Raw genomic sequence first — 22,114 nt, forward strand, 5'->3', positions numbered from 1 at the left:
TTCATTAATGTTTGCTGAGAAACAGTCAGGGAATCACCAGCAAAATTTCGGACTATCTTTGAATACCTTTTATAGCTCTTGACTGTTTCTTTTTCAAAACAGCAGTTCTAGTGCATGGAGACTATTCCATATATGCAGTTAGACACGTTGCACGCGATGTCTTAACATTACACACGGCTTTTTCCTGCATTCTGCCAGTATTCAACATTTCCCAAGGTTCCTGTCATACCTCCAGTACAGACTTGACATCTGGCACTGCTACAGTCAAATTCCCACACTTCAGCAGATGGTTACTCCCCCTGTACCACACAGCTGTAGCCATCAGGCTTATTCTGATTTATTAGAATTTGACACATCACCTTCATAACTCATACTGATTTTAAGATTCAGAAGGAATTAGAAGCATTGTCCAGGGCAATGTCATGACATCCGGTCAGACATTCTTCTGCTCACTCTGCCTTGGCACACATCACAACATTCTGATAACTGACAAGGTGCCATACCTAGTTATCTGAGTACACAAAGACCACAAGCTTGATAATTACTTGTAGCTTCACAGACAGAACTCCCCCTGTCATGGACACCCTACTCTCCTCTTGACACTTGGAGTTCACACATGAGCATATCCAACACCCCAAAGTTGGACCTTCACATACTTCCTGATTCAAAGAGAATCCAGACCACTTGATGAATGGAAAACATAAGACGCATCTTCATGTCTTCAAGAGCACACCCTCTGTTCAACCCTCTTAGCTGAACACATTCACACTCTGTGTCAATCTCTCTTCTAACCAGAACAGAAGACCACTTCACAAGATGTTCTGACATCAGCTGGGACATCCTTCACAGCATAACAAGGACCACCAACTGAGAGTCTTCAAATATTTCTGAGTCACCAGCTTGATCAAGAAGAACCCAGACATAAATTGGGACATATACATTTTCATCCCATTACAAGAGATACTCTTCCATAGATAACTCAGAACTCCTACCACAAGCTCCAAGAGATGAATAGAAAACACCTCCTTTAGTCTTCAACTTACTACTTTTCTGCTCAAAAGTAATTTGTCTCAGACTTTCCTCAAGAATAATCAGCTACCATATGTGGATTATCTTGATTCTTCGAACTCACTTCTGAGATAGACCAAATGCCACTGGTTGATTACCTCCTTCATGAGTCCTCATTTGAAAAAGTCAAATGCTGCTTTTTGACCTCCCCAAGTTTATCAGACTTCTCCTAAAGATATTCTGATCTTCCAAGTGAGATTTGAACTTCAAGTTACGTGTTAAACAAAGCTTAGGGTCTCTAAGACATGAACATGTAACATCTTCTCCAACCAGCAACTCCTAAGAACTGCAATGAGAACGATCCTTTTGAAGTACCCAATCTACAACTCTGTAGACCCTTCTATCTTAAGTTGATGTGCCACTTCACCAACTAAGAATCTGATGTTAAACCAAATGTCACAACATTGTTTTTAGACATCTAGCTGTTGAATTCAGCTCCTTCTTCTGCCACTTGAAAGAACTTCCTCCCTTCACAGAACAAGAGTTCAATGTTCTCATAGACTTGATTGAGGAACCAAGTTTGAGTAAACAACCTCCATCCTGCAGGTTTGCAGTTAAGTCATCCAAGCTCACACCTTGATGAATTACTGCTTCTTCTCCAAAGACATCAGACACTCTGATGCATGAGTCTTCAGAAGGACCAGTTAGAAACTAACCCTTCAGCTATACCAAGGATTCCACTTCCTAAAGCAAGGCTGTTTCCATGATGTCAAGAATGCTTCCACTTGTTCTTGACTCCACAGTGTGCATAAGCTAATGCACTTCCTTACCTAGATCAGAAATAAACTGATCCAAGTAACCACCATCAAGACTATGATGTCTTCTTCTTCTTGTACATACCAAGGCTGAACATGTTTCTTGCCAGGAAACCTTTTCAGAGATCATATGCTTTTGCTGCCACCAAAAAGATAGATCATAAGCCAATGTACTATCCTTCCTGTGATTCTGCACAGGGTCTTGAAGAAGTGATGTTCCAACATCTTTAAGAACATCAGTTATCTTGAGCTCCAAGGATAATCAATTAAACACTTGTACTTGGCACAAGTAGACATTGATCTTAAATCCTTTCCCAATTATCCTTTCAGATACTTCCATCATAAGACTACTTTGATAGTACTCTTCTTGTGTCAACATCTTCTGCTTGCAAGCACCTCGACAATTTTGAAAGTCTTCCCAGATTAAATTCACCCTTAGGAATAAGAGAGATGAATTCTTCCTTGCAAATGTGTCACACAACCACCATAACCCATGTGACACAGGTCAACAGCCAACCAGACCCTAGGCTGACCAGACTTGAGGAGGTTAACCAAAACTCCCCCTCAACTTAACAATAATGGAAACTCCACACCAATAACCATGCATTGTATATAAATGTCTTAACCTGACATACACCATCCCTACCAGTGGCAACTAACTCTATGAGTTATACCTATACATACTCCAATCACACCAATCAGACTCCAGCTGACCATAAGTACTAGTGATACAAAACAGCATCAGTCAATGGTAAACATGCATTGCTAGAGCATACTACCTCAACTAACCTCTGAATCTTCATATTCTCCCTCCTCGAAAGAACTGCCACTTCTGAAACGTGGTGTTTGAATAACAAGATTCATGGTTCCAATCCTCTTAAATGGTATAGCAATCAGGTTATCCCATTATTGACTACTAACATCCAGGGGACTTGTCTTCCAACACAACATAGTACTTCAGGGAACAGCTATCCAACCCTGATCAATCAACAGGAATATGCCAAACAGCAGGAGATTGCACAATGTCACATCTCAACCAGCTCAACTTCTAGAGATCAGACTTCTAAAGGTGACCTTCTTGAGCACACACACAGTTGACCCTACCCTTGTCAACTTAGCACACACAGATGTCTCCTCTTCCAGGTCAGGAGTAGGTTCCAAACAGAAGTATCCCTTTGTTTGATACCTAAAAACATCTGCTCTTCAACCAGTAGCTGTATACTTGTTGAACAACATGTTCTAACATCGCATAGAACATTAGTTCCACCTCCTTGGAACAAACCTTCCTTGAAGGTCTTCAAGGTCTTCATACACCCTACTCAAGTGAGTAAAAGAATCAGTGATTAAGTGATTCTTACCATCCTGAAGTGAGAACGTCATGATGAGTGGACTTGAGGAGACTCAAGTATCTTTGACATCTTCAGTAGATTATGATGAGATCTTGAATACAGCAGCCATTCATCCACATGAGGGGAAACAACATCAGAGTTTGAGTTTTTCCAGGTATTATGCAGCGGAAATCATAATACAACTCAACCTATGAACACACACTTCACCAGATCAGCCTCCAAGACCATACCAAGTTTGAATGTGATTCAATACTGGCACAGCTGTCCCACACACAGGCCAATTTCCACCCTCCAGAGACAGGTACACACCATTCCTGTCATGAACAGTCCATCCACCTACTTCAAGGGACCATTCAGGGAAATTACAGAACCTTTCACAGGTTCCAGCATCAGTACTAACATAACTCCTTGCAAGATACCAGAAAGTATCACCCATGGATCTCATCCAGAAGCAGAACAGGATGCCTGCTCTGATACCAATTGAAATTCTGGTGTAGTCAGAATTCAGATGTTCTACTCCAAGTCATGACATCTGATCCAACATTGTAACTAATACAGCAAGATAGTTATTAACCACTATACTAATATGCACACGTACACAGATGTCACGACATCTCATTCTATGTCACCCTAGAATGGATAAACACCTGATTCTGTGCATCAGGGAGAAGGACTCAACAGAGATCAATCCTGGAACTCACTTCAGTTGTTTTCTTACACTGTTATCAGCATGATGTCATACTGTTGATTTTGGACATCATCTGTTACATAGTTCCTGTATGTTTATCTTTTACTTGTATTTCCTGAATTAATGGTTGAACACTTTAATCTAATTTCCACTTATTAGATTGCTAATAACTAGGTTATTTGTTAGGTTTATTAATTGTAGGTTAGCAGTTGGTTTCCTGGATTTTAGCTCAGCTGTTGAATCCCTGAAGAATAGCCTGAGAAAAATACCTAAACAGAAAAACCAATCATCCTACACTTTAGCACATGCTGTTGAGAATGAATGTCACAACATTCAGTTCGACAGTCAGAACATATGTTGATTCTGTTATGTTCCTGGAACCATGCTGTGCTAAGTTTGCAGTACTGTAAAAGACCAACTAGTCTCTACTTCAGTATCAACCATCAGTATCAACTGTCCAACCATCCAGTTTAACAATTTCACACTGATCCTTCGGCCAGGTCTGTTATCCTGGAAGAGAACAGACTTAAATAAATACTGAACAGAACCTAACATGCTTATTGTTCAGTATACACTGTCACTGATGAATGTTACAACATTCTGATTGACATTCAAACAGAAGGTTATATACCAGGTCTGTTATCATCTTGGTAAGCTGACTGGAATATCAGCTGAGTTATGACAGTAACAAAAACACATGCAGAAGGAAAACAAACACAGGAAATTGTTAACCCAGTTCAGTCCAACATGACCTACATCTGGGGGCTACCAAGCCAGGAAGAAGATCCACTATTAGCAGTATTAATTCAGAGTTAAACTCACCCGTTTACAACTCTTCACTTAATCCCTACCCAATGCAATCTATACCTAGGAACTCCTAAATAGAAACCTCCAGTTTCCATTCCTATCACTACAAATACAATGTAATGTTACCACACCTTGAACTTGCTTCACAGCTTCATTCAAGAACAAAATCACTCTTGCCTACAGGCTTTGAGTTACAAATATTCTCAGCTTTTACCACTGAGAAACACATGGTAACCTTCCCACAGACTGGGAGGTTTACCTTACACACACCTCTAAATTTTCATTCTAAGAGGCTTACAAAAACTAGGTTACAATTAGCTATTTATAACCTAATCACCCAACTAGATTTGGGCCTTCAGAAATCGCAGCAGACTTGTTCTTTGCTGTTACAACTTCAGCAGAAAAATTCTGCTACAAACAAGGTCTTCAATCCTAAAATCTCTCCATATATATCTCCTTACTTTGAGCCTATATATCTTCTGATTGAGTCTTCAAGACCTCCACATGGGAGTTAGGATATTCACCAAATATCCTTACTAATCCCAGAATAAATACTGAATTAATTAATTCAGTTTTCTACACATGTACGATGTCACAGGCATGATGTCGTGACATCGTACATGACATGTTGGTCCAGATGTTGAACTTCTTCAACCCAACATATTAAAACAACAGAGATGATTACATTATTTGTTTTACAGAATTAATGCCAATCCTAAGGAATTAACAAATTTTATACTCATAAAAAATTAGACAGGATAAGGAGCATTGTGCAAAAAATTGGGGATCAATTGGAGCATTTTTCAATTTATAATGATTTTTGGAAGTTTGGAAAGAATTTGAAAATCAAAAGTGAAGCAATGGTATGAAATAAGGAGGGAAAGTGGAAAATCGCATGGCAATTTGAAAAAAGTCCTTCAGCCGGATTCGAACCAAGCGCCATTTTGAAATTATGCGCGCCAACCAAAACGGTGGCGTTTTGGCACAAAAACCCTAAGCCTGGCGCGCTTCCAGATTCGTAGCTAATTCAAAAATTCGTAGCAAATCACATGGAGATTTCGTAGCAAAACCCTAGCCAAGTCCTAGCAGAATCTGGAAATGCATGAGGCTTAAGGTTGAAGATGAAGATCATGATGATCTTCATCTGAAATTTCCAGAAAACCAAAAAATGTTCCAGAAATCACAAATAATACCATCATTCAACCGGTTTCTTCATGGTAAGCACGGATCCAACAATGAATCAACCAAAAACAACACATATTACTCAAATCGAAGAAATCAAAATTGAACACTCAAACTTTAATCATGCATAACTTCCACAATACAGCACCAATTCACTCAAAATTTGCATCAGAATCATCACCAAGCCATGATCTACATGAATATCCTAATAATTTGCAAAATAATTGAACTCGAAAACTGACCTTCTTGATGAACAGAACCTGGAACTCGTGCTACAAGGCTTGGCAATGCTTCCAATCTTCTCTACAATGCTTAATGAAGTAACTGATGATTGATTTGAAGCTCAAATGCGCACGAATCCAACAGATTTTGCAAGTTCCATGGATGCTCCAAGCTTTGAGTATGAGCAATTATGGCACGGTTCCTTCCAATTCCACGTCCAAATCTCTTCAAAATTGCTTCATCATCATGAATCAACCAACAGAAAAGGTCCTTGTGTGAAGAAATTGCAAGAAATTTTGAGAGAAGAAATTTGGTGATTTTTTGTTCTAGATCTGAAAAATGAAGCTAATGACCAAAACAGTTATGCTTAACCATATATACTTCATACTAATCATGTTTAAAACCTGTTTAGGCCAAATGCAAATGAGATTAATCACTTATGAGGTGTATGTGCAAAATTCGATTTTCACCTCATGCACTAGCTAGCCACGTGAACAGTGTACACATCTGATCCAAATCCTCTTAAAACAAGCCCATGCACACTTTTGAAATGGTTTTTTATGCCCATGATCATCCAAAATGAGTTTATGCAATTTTCTTCACAAATCTTCATGAATAAGCACATGCCCATGTGTCGCATCACGCGAAAAACCGGCGGGAAAACAAGAACAACAGAGCCGCCACCGTGCGTTATTTATCCCAAAAGAGGGAAAGGAAACGCTCAGAGTAAACCTGGGAAAAAACATGGTCTCGCGACCAAAGAGAATGGGATCGGGAGTCGGTTATGTGAAGGGAAGGTATTAGCACCCCTACGCATCTGTCGTACTCGACGGGATCCATGCATAATAGGAAGGGAAAATGGTTGCTAAAACACTGCTCACACACACACACTGGCTGAAAGAGACGCAAGAAAACAGACTGGAACTGACTCGGCAGGATATCGTATCCTGGGCCTACTTAGTCTATCAAGCATAGACATCAGAGTCGAAGTAGTTCGGACTAGGGAAACGACACATGCTCGCTAGGATGTTGCATCCTATGCATACGTATCTCCTTGGACGAAGGAGAATCAGAGCATCCGTAGCTCGGCTGACACGCACACAAACAAGCACAGGCAAAGGCAAACGTGGAGCCTGAATGCCAATCACTGGGCTTACATCAGCATCCGAACCAAAACACACGCAAGAAGGCAAACATGGAGCCCGAATGCCAATTGCTGGACTTACATCAGCATCCGAACCAACAAAACCACACTGGAACCCAAATGCCACTCGATGGACTTACATCAGCTTCCAAGCACACAACCACACGACAAAGACACAGGCGCCCGGAGAGATCAGCTCATCTCCTGCCTACGTACCTCATCTGGTATGAGGATCAGGGCGACGTAGTTCCCCTACGGAGGGATACAGGACTAGCCTAACCAGATAACAGAGGGAGACACAACACTAGGGAGACTACGACTCGAGCCTAGATGTTATCATGCAAATCGTCCCTAAGTTAAGGTTTTTAGCTAACTGGCACAGGGAGCCAGCCTATCCTAGTCATGACTTGCACAGGAAGCAAGCCACACACACACTTAACTTGCACAGGAAGCAAGCCAAGCACAATCTAACTTGCACAGGAAGCAAGTCTAAACTAACCCTAACTTGCACAGGAAGCAAGTCAAACAAACATACAAGCACAGATAGCACACACTATACACAAGCAAGTGGCTCAAACAAGGGTTAGGTTTTAGTCGAGGGGTCATATCAACCTCAACAAACAAACCTCTGGAACTGGGTGAATGTGCTCTTAACCTTGCCATTGAGGGGCTAAGGTGAAGCAGATGAAAGGTGAGTGAAGATGAGACTTCACAGCTCTTATCCCTGGCCTGGGAGAGCTTAAGACAAGAATGTGTGGGTTCAGAAAGTGGGAACCCTTCTACACATTTAAAACTGACTCAACTGTACAATTGTACAAGATCTTGGGTTTGTATCTGCAATGCATCAACACAGTGGTGTGAGCAAAGCAGATGACACACGGAATAGCAGGGGATAGATTGCATATCCCTTGGGTTCTGCCAATTGCCTCTTCACTTAGGAGGTCTTTGACTCTATGCAAGGACAAAAGTAAACAGTCACAAACATTGCCTCTTAAGGAGGACTTCAGACAGTTGCCTGGCCAAGTAACAGGCCAGGTCTTCCAGACTACATGAAGATTAGAAATATACCTCAATGCAAAATGCTTATACAAGCAAAGCAAAGAAAAAGTTCACAAGGAACTGAGCAACTAAAAGCACCTGAAATAGTCAAGCAGACATTAGTATACAACTTCACAACAAAGCAAAAGGAAACAGTCATCAACAGTTAATCAGAAGCAAATGGATGTGCAAGGCACAAGGCTTAAGGCATGTGAGCCAAGCCACCTACAAAACAAACAAGTTAGTCAATGATATTCAAACAAGCTCAATCAAACAGAAATGGTCTCATTGGTCATTTGTTGGTCAACCTGAAAAGATAAGCTCAAAGGTGAGTAACAGGACCACTAGGACAAGCCTAGGGTCAAAAATGAATGAGAAAGTCAAAACAGCAAAGGGCAAGCATCCAAAATCATGTTCAAACAATCAAGAAACAATACCAATTGGTTTCACATTCATATCAATCATCATCATCATTTCATGAACAAAAGAAGTCAAAGCATGGCAAATGAGAGCTCATAGAAGTCAACAGCAAGACTTGCATCAAAAGTCAACTCAAACATTTCCAAAAATTACCAAATAAATCATGATCAATCCTAACACATAGCATGGTAAGCATGTCAAATTTCATCTCACTTGGACAAGTGGAAGGCAGTCAATGAAAATCAGAAAGGCAAGGCAATTTTGAACATGCTCAAAGAAGTCAACCAAACATGCATCAACTTAGAAAAATCATAAATCAGAGATGGTGTATGATAAATGAATGGGACTAAAACCATGGCAAAGCTGAGGGTGTCTAGTTATCTCATGTAAAATTTCATGTCCATCTAATAAAGTATGAGAATTTCACAAATGAAATGGGAACATGTGTCACACAAGGTCAACATTTTGGTCAAACAGGGGAGAAAATCTCAAACAATTAGGAAATGCCACAAATAATTCCAAGAAAAATCCTATGTGAACTAGACATACAAGAGTAGGTTCATGCAAAAAATCAGATCAATTGGAGGTCAAGAAGCATGGTATCAAAAATCATGAAGTTGGACATCAATGGTGTGACACAAATTGTCACACCCTAATTCAAAAAATCATAACTCACAAACCAACAATGATAAATTCACAAACTCTACACCAAAATCACCATGAGTGTGTCTAGTTTAAGCACAAAAAATTTGGGAGCCATTGGATAAAGTATCATCATTTCACAAATGTTTTGGCAAAGTGTACAAAATATGCATACATGTCACAAACCCTAATACCAATTAAAATTCACTCATCCAAAAAATCAGCAAAAATCATGATAAAAAAGTAGAGATCCAGATGAAGACAATGCAAAAAATCCCATTCAAATTAGATCAAGCATGGTGGAGTTATGATTTTTACAAGATGAAGATCACAAATGAAATTAAAAATGGAAAATACAACATAATTTAATAAGCCATGTGCCACGAGTGGCAAACTTGTAATTCCCAGGCCACTTAAACAAAACGCGGTCGTTTTGGCAAAGGAAACGAAATGTTTCTATTGGTCCGTGCCCATGCAACAGTAACAAATTCATAAAAAAAACCCTAGCCCAGGAATTCCGCAGGAAAATTCGCGGCTGGCTATGAAGGCCGCACGTGAATCCGCAGGTAACTGGGCAGCGTTTTTACAGCAACGCATTCATCATCTTGTTCATCATCATCGTGAAAAACTTTTCCAGAAATGAATAATCAACATACCAAACGAACGAGCAAATCATATACATCACAAATCCAAAAGCCATTAACAATAAATCATGCTAATCTAGGAAGAATCATGCATAAACAATAATAAACAACAAACTTCATTTTCAAATATCTCACTTATTACTCAACTATTTTGCACGACTCAAAGTCCATGGTGACCAGCAAGGCAAGATCTAACTAAATCATATCATGGTTTTTGGAATGGTTAAGGTCGAGGATTTACCAAATTTGAAGAACAGCTGTGGTGCAGTTGTTGTTTGGTCGTTTTGAAGTGAAACAGTTGCTCTTTATGCTTCTACAAGGTGGATGGAGGAAGAATCTTGGCTCCAAGAAGCTTGCTCGCGCTTGAATCTCACTCTGCCATGGCTGTACTCTTTGAAAACAGTACTAGAAAAGGAGCTTCCAGTTGGGAAAATATGGTTGCAAAGAGTCCACAATGATGCTTGGATGGTGAATAAACAATGACTTGCTCGAGTTCTTTGGAAGTTTTTGACAGATTTTGAAAAATGCAAAAAATGAAGTTTTTGAGAATGAGTGAAGTTTCTGAGTTTTGGAGGCAGCTGCTAGGGGTTTCATTCAGCAGAAAAAATGATGTGTGTCTGCTGTTTTTGTGGTACTTGAATCAAGGTCCATGAAAATGTGGAGTAGAGTTGGTAAAAGTGTACTTTCTTTCCAATTTTCAAGCAACTAGGTAATGTGTGTATGTACTGCACAAGAATGGGCCTCCAACAAGTTTTAATCAACATTTCAGAACATATTTGAATGGTAGAAATGGTTGGGAATGATTATTTTGAAAAGTCAAAATTCAACTCACTTGAAATTAATTAAGGCAAGTTCAAAAAGGCCATTTTGCATGGTGATGTTTTGGTGAATGAAAGTTACATTTTTGGAAAGAGGGGATCAAATGTGACTTGTAGGAAAAAACCCCACCCAAATTGGCCAAATGGTTTGAGAGATATGGCCTTTTGAAGTTCAAGAATTTTTGAAAACGATTTGATCATAACTTGCCAACCATACATGGGAATTGAGTGTTCTTGGACTTTTTGGAAATGGGAGAACAAGTTCTTAAACTTTCATGTTGGGCAAAAATTCATTTGAAGCTTGTATCATGATGTAAGTTTGAGGATCAAGACTTTCCATTTTTGGTAAGTTTCAATTACAGGTCCAGTTTCCATTTTTGGAAATTTCTGATCTGGCTTCAAATTCTTCCATGATGGTGTTTGACATGATATATGAGGCCTATATGGACATGAATGAGCTCTCTCAAACCAAATCCCATCATCAAATCACTGATTAAATGGACAGTTGACCAATAGTTGACTTTTAGGGTTTCTGACTGACTGTGCATTGACTGATGACTTCTGAACATCCAATCCTTGACCAAAACACTTCAAATGGATCCCCAAGTCATGTGAACATGTTGGACCAACCCTAAGGCCTTGGCTCCTTGAGAATTGTGCTTGCTTGCTTGACTGACTGATCTCCTGACCAGTTTGACCTAATTCTCTTGATTGGCTTGCACTTGGGGCAAAGGGGACAATGCAATGCTATGCAGTGGACCATGTTATGCTATGACCTAATATGAGAATGTATGTACAATGATAGGTGCAAATTTGAGGTGCTACAGCTGCCCCTATTCAATCAGCTGGGAACCCGAATGGATGAGAGCAACGGCTGTCAGACTTTCAGGGTAAACAGGGATTGAATACCAAGAACCGTAGAAATTTGCACTCTGCCGGATATGATACAAGTAGAACCACGTCATTTACCGATGACGCCTGCAATTGACAACTTCAGAAAGGCGAAACCATTTACCGATGGTTAGAAACTAGAAACTTGATATTTACCGATATCAACTTCAGCAAGACCATTTACCGATGGCTGCTGGGAAACAACTCTGATGTAAAAGGAAGCAAGACCATTTACCGATGGTGGCTTCAAAGAAACTTGACATTTACCGATATCAACTTCAACTTGACCATTTGCCGATGGCTACTGCAACTGGGGATCTGATATTTACCGATATCGAAGAAAACGGGGCCATTTACCGATGGCGGATAAGACTGGGCATTCAATATTTACCGATATCGAAGCATACAGGGCCATTTACCGATGGCGTCTCCACTTGGGGAGGAACAAAATCTTTGTGGTGTAATCAGACAAGACGTTTACCGACGATTTCTGGGGATCTTGATTTTATTAACAAGGAAACAAAGCATGACCAGACATTTACTGATGACTGGGATGAGATTCGACGTTTACCGACATTGAAAGATAATGTTTACCGACATCAAAACAAACGACCAGACATTTACCGATGACCGGGGATGAGAAATTTATTGGGGAGATGCAAACAAATATTCGCAACCTGAAACCAGACAGGACATTTACAGATGACTCTACTGGGGATTTCTAGCTGGGGAGTTATCAGACATTTACCGATGACTGAGGGAAGGACTCGATTGTTTACCGACATCGAAAGATGATGTTTACCGACATCAAAAAATGACCAGACATTTATTGATGACTGGGGTGAGACTCGATGTTTACTGACATCAAAACAATGATGACCAGACATTTACCGATGACTGGAGAGAAAACCTGATGTTTACAGACACCGAAACAATGGTGTTTACCGACACCAAACAAAGAAACACACGCGGGTGCTGGCATGACACTTACCGGTATCACAAGAACGACTTTTTAGATATGTCAAGGCAAGGTTGACCACTTGCTGGGGGTCTCACTAGGGAGAAACAAACTTTCTGTCGCCAACGGGTGAGGTAATAAACCTCTGCGGGGATATCAATCCTGAATGCTGTCAAGAGCAACTGTTGCAGACTTGCTGTGCTGATGTTGAATGAAATGATCCGCCTCTGCCGGGGATACGGTCTGGTGAGGTTAACACGTGAATGCATATGTTTGAATTTTCTATGGCGTAATGCTCCATACTGAATGGGAATGCTACGCAGTTTGAGGATGCAATGCTCACTAAAAATGCAAAAAATGCAAAAATGATGAAAAACTCCGGTTGGGGAGCCAAAACTGATCGGGTACTCCAACTCTGCGGGGAGACTCTGCAGGAAGAGCAACGACTTCTCACTCATGTTGGAGAATAGCACTGCTGCTGGGGGAAGGTAAACTCCGCTGGGGATATCCTTCAGTCCACAGATAAGATAAATGTTGGAGATAAATTTCAATGAACCTGCCTCACTCAGGGAGGAAATCGGCAAATACAAGCCTGCTGGGGATAGGCAATCCTTAGATCTGTTGGGGAATAGAAGGCACCATCCACAGACGTCTCCGCAGGGGAACATAGCTCTGATAGCTCTCAAACTTGCTTGGGGAAAATATCTGCTGAGGAAACGTCCTCACAGATGCCAATCTGAAAAATAGCACAACAAAGTGCCCCCAGGGGATACACGGACAAGATACGCTCAAGTGTCCTCAACATTCAAAATGATTTTCAAATGTTTTGTCATCCTGCAAGCCATTGTTTAGCCTTCATGTTTTTGTATGCAATGCTTATCAAAAATTCGGACATTTTTGCAAACAAAACAGTAAAAATAAAAACCAAAGAGCTATTTATCTGAATAACGACTTTTATTGAATGAAAATGTGCCTGAAAAGGCAAATACATTGGGAGGCAATTCCTAGAAAGAGGTAACTGCGCACAAAAGGAAAAATCTATCCTAATGGCAATGTGAACACGGCATCCACTATTTCCCAATTCTGTTATAACTCACAGATCATCAGTTTTCCTCCCAACTCCTTGCTTTCTGAGAAGAATGACTGGACGGATCACATCTTTCGAGATGGCAGACGACAAAGCTCGATGAAGTACAGACAACTCAGACTGTAGTCTTCGCTTTAATCCCTCTTTTGGCTGGATCGCCCTTTCGGGTTTTCAATCCACCGGGATACCCATTTTTGCCTAAGCCGCCCTTGCGGGTTTTCGACTTACCGGGTGTACAAATTCTTTTCATTTTATCCCTAATTTTTGCCCGAACCTTTTCTTTCTGTTTTTTGGTTCGTCGGGATGCCCATTTTTTGCCTGGACTCTCTTTTTTTTTCTGTCCAGCGGGTCAATTTATGCGAAGTATTTTTTGACTACATCTGAGTTAACAGGAGACGGAAAATCTTCACCATCCATAGTTGTAAGCATCAAGGCTCCACCGGAGAATACCTTTTTCACAACATATGGACCTTCATAATTAGGAGTCCACTTGCCCCTGTTATCTGCACCAGGAGGGAGGATCCTCTTCAAAACTAGATCACCTATCTGATAGCTTCGAGGACGCACTTTCTGATCAAAGGCGCGCTTCATCCTTCTCTGATACAACTGTCCATGACATACAACTGCTAGCCGTCTCTCTTCGATAAGGCTCAACTCGTTAAACCTTGTTCGAATCCACTCGGCTTCGTCCAGCTTGACATCCAATAAAACTCTCAGAGAAGGAATCTCCACTTCAACAGGTAGGACAACTTCCATACCATACACAAGGGAGTAAGGGGTTGCCCCGGTCGACGTACGTACTGAGGTACGGTACCCATGCAAAGCGAAAGGCAGCATCTCATGCCAATCCTTGTACGTAACGACCATCTTCTGCACAATCTTCTTGATATTCTTGTTCGCCGCTTCTACAACACCATTCATCTTCGGTCTGTAAGGAGAAGAATTGTGATGTTCAATCTTGAAATCTTTACACAGCTCCTTCATCATCTTGTTATTGAGATTCGAACCATTGTCAGTGATGATTCTCTCAGGCACTCCATAACGACATATGATTTCCTTCTTGATGAACCGGGTAACCACTTGTTTGGTAACGTTAGCATAGGAAGCTGCTTCCACCCATTTGGTGAAATAGTCAATCGCAACCAAGATGAAGCGATGTCCATTCGAAGCAGTAGGCTCAATCTTCCCAATCATATCAATGCCCCACATGGCAAACGGCCAAGGCGAATTCATGACATTCAGAGGGTTTGGTGGTACATGCACCTTATCAGCATAGATTTGACACTTATGGCACTTCCGAGCATACTTGAAACAATCGGATTCCATAGTCATCCAGTAATAACCCGCTCTCAACAATTTCTTAGCCATTGCATGTCCGCCGGCATGAGTACCGAAGGAACCTTCATGAACTTCCTGCATTAACATGTCCGCCTCGGGTCTGTCCACGCATCTGAGCAAGACCATGTCAAAGTTCCTCTTATACAGCACATCATCCTGATTCAAATAGAAGCTTCCAGCTAGCCTCCTCAGGGTTTTCTTGTCATTCTTCGACGCACCTTCAGGATACTCCTGAGTCTTGAGGAAGTTCTTGATGTCATAATACCACGGCTTCTCATCAATCACAACAGACTCGGCTGCAAACACATACGCAGGCCTCTCGAGTCGATTCACCGCAACATGTGGCACATGATTCCACCAATGAACTTTGATCATAGACGACAAAGTAGCCAAGGCATCAGCCATTTGATTCTCATCCCGGGGGACATGATACAACTTCACCTTCTTGAAGAACGTCAGTATTCTTCTGGTGTAATCTCTATACGGAATCAAATGCGGCTGATTCGTATTCCAATCTCCATTGACTTGATTGACCACTAGAGCGGAATCTCCAAATATATCAAGAGTTTTGATCCTCAGATCAATGGCTTCTTCTATCCCCATGATACAAGCCTCATACTCAGCTTCGTTGTTGGTGACGTCAAACGTCAATCTGGCAGAAAAAGGTATATGAGCACCTTTAGGATTGATCAATACTGCCCCAACACCGTTACCATTCATATTCACAGCCCCATCAAACATCAGTGTCCATTTGTCATCCGGATCCGGTCCTTCCTCGACAAGAGGCTCTTCGCAATCTTTCATCTTAAGATACATGATGTCTTCATCAGGGAATTCAAACATCATAGGCTGATAATCTTCAATCGGTTGCTCGGCGAGGTAGTCTGACAGAATACTACCTTTGATGGCCTTTTGTGACGTGTACTGAATATCATATTCTGTTAGAATCATCTGCCAACGAGCAACGCGTCCGGTGAGAGCTGGTTTCTCAAAGATGTACTTTACTGGATCCATCTTAGAAATCAATAAGGTAGTATGGTTCAACATATACTGCCTCAGTCGGCGAGCAGCCCAGGCCAAAGCACAGCAAGTTTTCTCGAGCAGTGAATATCTTGTTTCACAGTCGGTAAACTTTTTGCTAAGGTAGTATATGGCATGCTCTTTTCGACCAGACTCGTCATGCTGTCCCAATACACACCCCATCGAGTTCTCAGTTACTGACAGGTACATTATCAGAGGTCTCCCTGGAACTGGAGGTATAAGGATTGGAGGTTCCTGTAAATACTCTTTAATCTTGTCAAAAGCTTTCTGACAATCATCATTCCACTTGATCGCCTGATTCTTTCTGAGCAGTTTGAAAATTGGTTCACATGTGGCAGTTAGGTGAGATATGAACCTTGCAATGTAGTTCAACCTCCCTAAAAACCCACGGACTTGCTTCTCCGTTTTCGGTTCAGGCATCTCTTGAATAGCTTTGACTTTCGCTGGATCAACCTCAATCCCTTTCTCACTGACAATGAAGCCTAGAAGCTTCCCTGATCTCACCCCAAACGTACACTTGTTCGGATTCAACCTCAGCTTGAACTTTCTCAACCGGTGAAACAGCTTCTGCAAATTAACCAGGTGCTCCTCTTCTGTCTGCGACTTCGCGATCATATCATCTACGTATACTTCAATTTCTTTGTGCATCATGTCATGAAAGAGAGTCGTCATTGCCCTCTGATAGGTAGCACCAGCATTCTTTAGCCCAAATGGCATCACCTTATAGCAAAACGTGCCCCAAGGTGTAATGAATGTCGTCTTTTCCATGTCTTCTGGCGCCATCTTGATCTGATTATATCCAGAGAAACCATCCATGAAAGAGAATACCGAGGATTGAGCCGTATTATCAACCAATACATCAATGTGAGGTAATGGGAAATCATCTTTCGGACTCGCTCTATTCAAATCCCGGTAATCGACACACATTCTGACTTTACCATCCTTCTTCGGCACAGGAACGATGTTGGCCACCCATGGGGGATAACTTGTAACAGCCAAAAAACCTGCATCCCACTGCTTCTGAACCTCTTCCTTGATCTTAGTTGCCATATCAGGACTCGTTCTACGAAGCTTCTGCTTGACCGAAGGACATCCTTCTCTAAGAGGTAATCGATGCACCACAATGTCTGTATCTAACCCAGGCATATCTTGATATGACCAGGCGAATATCTCCACATATTCTCTCAGCATTTCAATCAGCCTCCTCTTGACAGAGTCCTCTAAAGCAGCCCCAATCTTGATTTCTCTTTTGGCGTCCTCAGTACCCAAATTAACAACCTCCAACTCCTCCTGATGAGGTTGGATGACCCTTTCCTCTTGCTTCAGCAATCTGACCAATTCTGCAGGGAGTTCACAGTCTTCCTCACTCTCCTCTTCAGCTTGGTAGATGGGATTGTCGAAATCATACTGAGCCATAACAGAACTGTTCATAGTGAATGCCATAAGATCGCTTCTGCATGTTTAATGCTTTGTTTTAGAAAAAGAGTTCAATAAAGTCACAAAAAACAAAAACATTGCCATTTTTATTGTTTTGAAAAAAGATGAAAACAAAAAAATAGAAAGACAGGGATCACAAAGTTTGATTGCAAAAAATGTCCTTCATTAATGATAATCATTAAAACATGATGAGGCCCTACAATGAATCACTACGCCTTGGGCAGATCGTAGGATTTTCATGCAAAATGACAAAACAACAGAAAATTACTCTGTCAGAAGAGTAACTTGAACTACTTCTTCAGCCGTCCAGTTGTTGATAGACCCCCCTGGTGCACACGGGCGAACCCAGTTGTCCAGATCACAATCACTGTCACAGTCTTCACTACCGGTTGCAGAGACGTCGCCATGATTCATCAGCCCAGCGCTGGTAAAGGTACTCGGACCCGCTTGACCATTCTGCTCTGCTTTGAGAGGCTCGTAACCAACGCCAAATTTGTCTTCTTTGACAGGCAAGTACACCATCTTGCCCCAGCCTTCAGCTTTGCCAGAATCAACAACCTCCTTAGCCTGCTTGTAAGAAGTAATCGAAGCGCCTAGCTTCCTCTGTTCAGCATACGCCACTTTCTCGAGAGCCACAGTCTCAAACGCCTGGCATAAGGTTTCGTGGATCTCGCCATCCACCTCGACATACTTGAACGAGGATAGATGACTCACCAGAATCTCTTCTTCACCGCACACAGTCACAATCTGACCGTTCCAGACATACTTGAGCTTTTGATGGAGAGTCGACGAGACTGCCCCTGCTGCATGAATCCATGGACGCCCCAATAAACAACTATAGGCGGGCTGGATGTCCATAACATAGAAGATGATATCGAATACCTCAGGACCTATCTTCACAGGCAAGGTAACTTCCCCACACACAGAACGTTTAGATCCGTCGAAAGCACGAACGATCAGGTCACTGGGAGTAAGCACAAACCCTTCCACATCAATCTTCTTCAAAATCTGCTTAGGCAGCACATTCAGCGACGACCCGGTGTCTACCAATACGTGAGACAACACTGCCCCCTTGCACTCCATGGTGATGTGCAAGGCTTTGTTATGGTTCCGCCCTTCAGGCGGTAAGTCCAGGTTGGTGAATCCTACACCATGCCTGGTGCTCACATTGGCCATCACACCCTCCAGTTGATTGACAGAAATCTCCTGAGGCACATAAGCCAGATTCAACATCTTCAGCAAGGCATTACGGTGTGCCTCAGAGCACAACAACAGTGAAAGTATAGAAATCTTGGACGGAGTTTGATTCAACTGATCTACAATCTTGTAGTCACTCTTCTTGATTATCTTCATAAACTCCTCCACGTCCTTCTCGAATGACCCCTCGGGCGCTTCCTTCTGGACAGGTTCTTCCTCAACCACAGCTTGCTTACCCTTTGCTTTGGCGAGAGCCTCAGCATTATTGTCCCTCAAAGGCTGCGGTGCGAACAGACGACCGCTTCTGGTAAAACCTCCTGGACCCCCTACATTATCCACAGCCGGACCAACAGTTGCAGGAACTCTATTCGGTAAACCAATTGTCACTGGAGTTTGATTCACTGGTCTCGTCTGACCTTCAGCCCTTCTGTAACTGCGGTGAGCATTATCATACTTCCACGGCACGGCTCTACTATTCTCAACAGCCCTTCTTCCAGACGCGGCGATAGTAGTTGGAGCACTGATGGTTACAGGCACGGAAATGGTAACTGGGGTACCATTTGTTGCAGGTTGTTGAAACGTATATTTCGTGTCAGGTTTTTGTTATCGTATCCACAGAGATTGTAAGATATCACTGCCGTTCAATGGTTGAATTAATCTTAACTTAATGTAACACTAGGGTTTTGGTTTTAATCAAGTTATCTTGCATACAAAGTAATTAATTGCGGAAAAAGTTATGTTTTGATTAATATGAGAAATATTGTCAAAGTTAGGTTTCAATGACTACATTGCTTTGCATGAATTTGCTCGGTCAACAATCTTATAAACTCCTTTAGATGATAAATTATTTCACAAGGTCCTCTCAATGCGTTTCTCTCGAACACCCATTGTGAGTTTTGCCATTTTGATCCATTGTTTCTCTCGAACACAATCTATCAAAATGACAACTTTTTGGTTCAACCTTATGGTGAACAAAATCATTCGTTACTATCTCTAGCTAACAAACAAGTTTGGATGAAAACCTAGGTCAAGAATCGGTAAACATCTCTCGATCAAATACCAACACAAAGGGTTTTAAATAGAAACAAAGTTTTCATCATATATTTACCGTTAAAGAGTTTACATATGAGGATCCTTACATTTACACACAAAGCTAGCAATCACCTACATCTAACCTTGACAAATGGAAGACTTAGCTACTCATTTTCATGGTAGCTTGGTCGGCAAGTAGGGAAAGAGGGTTGATCAACATCCAAGTCGAATAATCGAGGTTGGATGGGAATCCACCTTCTTTTTGTGGAAGATGGTTGCTAGATGAAGAGAAATGAAATTAGGCCATAAAAGCTCCCACAAAACAATGCTGTAAAATATCTAGGAGAAAGTACAAAAAGTGGAAAAGTTGGTAAAAATGAGGTATGGTGCCCAAAAGTGGCACCTGCTACTTATAGACAAGTGCAGAACTGTCATGTTCGCTAGGCGAGCAGAATGGCTCACCTAGCGAAGGTCAAATATGAGCACAAAAAGCCCCTGCGCCCAGAGAAAACAGGGCCTTGGTGAACTGTGATGTTCGCCTAGCGAACATACCTTCGCCTAGCGAAGGAAACGCTTCAAGCTCGCCCCAGCGAGGTTGAGAAGTTTTGCTACTGGAATGCTCGCTGGGGACTCGCTAGAGCCTCGCCTAGCGAGTGAGTGTTGGCTGCACTATTCACCAAAACAGAATGAATTCGCTGCAAACTTCGCCTTGAGCTCGCCTAGCGAATTAATTTGCTAATTTACTGGAGCTGTTCGCCAGGAGCTCGCCTAGCGAACCCATTCTTCGCCACAGCCTCGCCTAGCGAGCAGGCAGATGAAATGCTCCTTTACTTTGGTTCCTTTGCCAATTCTCTTGTGTCTTTATTATCAATTAATTCATGCCTTTCCTGCACAATAACACACACATCAAAGGCACCAAGCTTGTTTATCAATGTAACGCATTCCATGTAAAACAAATGTGATTTTGACAATTTTAGCAAGGCAAAAGAGTGAAAGATGCCCACATATGATAGCTCAAATAAGCACTTTTGGGCATCTAACAACTCTCCCCAACTAGATTCTTGCTTGTCCTCAAGCAAAGTATGCCTCTTGAAAGACAAGAGGATTTGCATTAAGAAACGGTTTCTCCGAAGTTGGATAAACGGCTCAAACACAAGCGAAATTCGCATATACAAGTTCCCAACGGTTCGAATAAAATAATACCTAGGAACTTAAACTTAAATAGCAATGCAAAATATTTATCTATCTACAACAATACTATTCTGAATGAATCATCCTATCTCTCCTCTTCGAATAAGGAATGAAGATTTTGCGCGTTTGCAACCGCGGGACTAATCTCACTCTCTAACAAATAATGAAGAAATCAAACAGATTCATACAATGTCTAATCAATGAAAAATGCTATTGTGGAAGCAAAAAGATCACTAAGGGCTTTTCGGTTGAAGCTTGGTTAGGTTAACAAACAAGGGTCATTTCTAAGGCCATTGAAACGAAAGTGCCGATGCAAAAGAGACATTCACAGTATTATTCACACTACTCGACTTTGTTTCCTTTGTTTCTTATTTGTAACCTTCACAACACATATTCCACAACTCCACTTTTATTTTTCACTATTTTTCTTCCAAGCAAGCATTTTTTTTTTCATTCTTTCTATTTTTGTTCTTTTCTTTCACATCAAATATACAAAACAGATGTTTATTTTCTACATTTTCTATACATATATTTTTCTATGCTTGCTCGGTTTTTCTTTTCTTTTTCAAGAGTTGTGGTACTTACCAATTCTTTTTCGTTCTCCCCAACTTATTTCTTCCACACCCTAAGTGAATGCTCTTAACTTTTTACGGCAAAAGAACAATAATCAAGATTTTCCGGGTTGTGTAAAAAAAAAGATTTTTGAGATCTCGCTTTATTACAAGCCGAGATTCAACTGTTCAGGCTCAAAGGGGTTAACAAATACTCTCTCTGCTCACAGGTAAGTTGTTTTTGGATGTAGTTGTGCTCGAAAGAAAACAAGTGCCTTGATCATTTCTAATTGCTTCCACAATTTCACAATAGTAAAAGACAAAGCATGAATCACATGAATCAACAAAACTTATTAGAATCCAGCATTTAAGTGAACAATGGAGGTTTCCTCACAATTTGTGGTTTTAAGTTCTAGATGAAACATTCATTCTATTATGTTGCACAAAGACAATATTCAATTTACCAAAAAGAGTAAAGTTCCTAATGCATTCTAAAATTCTAGCCGACGGTAACCATGTACCTTAGCTTCATTCACTTGTTATTCTTATCATTGCCATCCAAGCTCGGATGCACCTTCATTGGGTACTTCTTGAGGAGCAACCAATCTAGAAAG

The sequence above is a fragment of the Lathyrus oleraceus genome, chromosome 1 (genome assembly GCF_024323335.1).
Source record: "Lathyrus oleraceus cultivar Zhongwan6 chromosome 1, CAAS_Psat_ZW6_1.0, whole genome shotgun sequence".
NCBI lineage: Eukaryota > Viridiplantae > Streptophyta > Magnoliopsida > Fabales > Fabaceae > Lathyrus > Lathyrus oleraceus.